The 2,500-nt window shown below is 57.4% G+C and overlaps 1 non-coding gene across 1 annotated transcript in view; it reads left to right on the plus strand.

The window, feature by feature from the left end:
* Positions 1 to 2,171: 2,171 nt before the first annotated feature.
* Positions 2,172 to 2,500, plus strand: part of LOC124731032 — a 1,909-nt gene continuing 1,580 nt past the window's right edge. Inside the window, exon 1 of the ribosomal RNA XR_007008147.1 lies at positions 2,172 to 2,500. This exon is cut by the window's right edge and continues 1,580 nt beyond it. This is a non-coding gene — a ribosomal RNA (small subunit ribosomal RNA).

A 2,500-nucleotide genomic window follows, 5' to 3' on the forward strand; every position in this document is an offset into this window, starting at 1 on the left:
GTGCCTTAACCTAACCCACGTTGTGCCTTAACCTAACCCACGTTGTGCCTTAACCTAACCCACGTTGTGCCTTAACCTAACCCATGTTGTGCCTTAACCTAACCCATGTTGTGCCTTAACCTAACCCATGTTGTGCCTTAACCTAACCCATGTTGTGCCTTAACCTAACCCACGTTGTGCCTTAACCTAACCCACGTTGTGCCTTAACCTAACCCACGTTGTGCCTTAACCTAACCCACGTTGTGCCTTAACCTAACCCACGTTGTGCCTTAACCTAACCCACGTTGTGCCTTAACCTAACCCACGTTGTCCCCTAAAGTAACCCACGTTGTCCCCTAACGTAACCCACGTTGTCCCCTAACGTAACCCATGTTGTCGCCTAAACCTGCTCTGTAATTGTTATACGACTCGTTCAATTAGTGTAGTGTTGCCCACCCGCAACCCTCGCAATATAGTTCGCTACTCGCACTGCCCGCTCCCCTGTGTATCGCTTCATGTTAAACACCTTGCAAGTCTTGCTGACTTTCCACATGCTCCTGCTGTACACTGTAATGTGGATGGCAGCAGGACGTACATGCCGCCCCTCCCCACGTCCCCACCTTGCCCCCCTGCCTTCGCAAGCTGGTTGGTGAGAAGTTTGCATGTTCAATGCCCTTCGCATGCGACGTACTCAGGCTACGTTGTGGTGCGGCCTGTGTCAACCGTCCGCTAATGTCGTACGCGTAAACCACAATCTGTACTGCACATTCGTCCTTATGTACCGAATGATACATCGTGGCACATGTGTGACCGTACAACGACTGCGCCCAAAAACGGCGGACCATACAGTGCAAATATTGTGCACGCAGCTACGTGTCGTCTCCCTATGAGAGCTGGATTGCAGTGTGGTACGCCATAGAGACGTGTGGGAGGAACGGACGCCGTGGATGGCGATCAGCATGAGCTGTCTGTTGATGTATTCGGACCTAGTCGTCTCTCCTCACACACCGTGATGGCATGGTGCACCGCGTTCCATATCTGCGACATGCTACAGAGGCCGGTTGACAGTCGTTCGAGCAATGGACATCGCATACGTACGGGGGCCACCTTCCACGTATTGTCTAGGCGTGCACATTTTGTTGCGTGTATGTGGGCAGACGTAGTGTGGCGTGACACCTGACACAGGCATGCAATAATCGTTGAAGTTGCAAATGGCGATGGACGCCTGCGTTTTCTGGTGAAGTTACGCAAATGAACAAATGGTAACCTGTTGTGGTGCGGTTGTTCTCGCTAGGGGTGAATCGGTGATGGCGACGATAGGTTGAGGTACGAACCGGTTGTTCCAGCGATACCCACCATGCCGACGAAACTGAACGGCATCTGGGTGTGAAGCGATACGCGGCGGTGGCTGGGTGGGACCGTCCCCGGCCGGTGAGGGGGCGCCTCCCGGCGTGCTGGCCGCGCGGTGCGTGGGCGCACGCGCTACAGCCGGCTGGTGGGGGCGGCCAGTGGCAGGCGCGCCGGCCGACGGACGCGGCAGGCGTCGCAGCTGCGCGCCGGCGCACCCTGCGCGCGGCGCCGTGCGGCCAAAGTAGGTCCTCGCGGGCCCGGTGCGAAGCGCGGTGGACATCTTCAGTGTGCTGGTCCGATTGAGGACTGTGTGCGTTGAGGATGCGCCGCCGCCCGGCGCTCGGCGCCGCGACGCCGTCTGCTGCTCGGTCGCCCCAGCGGTTCTCGCTGGTGGTTTGTATCGCAGCTGTGCGGATGTGTTGGCGCGTGCGCTGTGCTGGGAGAGTTCGCTTCGGCACCCAAGTGGGGCTTTTGTCCTTCTGTGGCGCTGGCGTTGGAGCTGCCGGTCACCGTAGGTGGCGCGTGTTGTCTCCCGCCGGCAATGCCACGACAGCACGCTCCCGGGCCTCTGTCGGCAGCGGCAAGCTCAGTTGGGAGCACGGGTGGTCGCACCGAAAGCGTCTACTCGCCTAACTCCGGGCGATTGCGCCTCTCTCGAACCCGACCAAGTACTTGGGACGGCGCTGCGCGCCGCCGGGACCTGAGAGGGTTTCGAGGTGTATTGTGCAGGGGAGCTCAGCCTCCTCCTGTTTGCAGAATGATTGAGCGGACGCTTGCGTGTTCGCGCGGGCCCCCGGGACACACTCCCGGGCGGCCGGCTGCTCAGCTCTAGTTGACGCAACTCCCTGGTTGATCCTGCCAGTAGTCATATGCTTGTCTCAAAGATTAAGCCATGCATGTCTCAGTACAAGCCGCATTAAGGTGAAACCGCGAATGGCTCATTAAATCAGTTATGGTTCCTTAGATCGTACCCACGTTACTTGGATAACTGTGGTAATTCTAGAGCTAATACATGCAAACAGAGTCCCGACCAGAGATGGAAGGGACGCTTTTATTAGATCAAAACCAATCGGTCGGCTCGTCCGGTCCGTTTGCCTTGGTGACTCTGAATAACTTTGGGCTGATCGCACGGTCCTCGTACCGGCGACGCATCTTTCAAATGTCTGCCTTA

Source organism: Schistocerca piceifrons, unplaced genomic scaffold, assembly GCF_021461385.2.
Source record: "Schistocerca piceifrons isolate TAMUIC-IGC-003096 unplaced genomic scaffold, iqSchPice1.1 HiC_scaffold_1266, whole genome shotgun sequence".
Taxonomy (NCBI): domain Eukaryota; kingdom Metazoa; phylum Arthropoda; class Insecta; order Orthoptera; family Acrididae; genus Schistocerca; species Schistocerca piceifrons.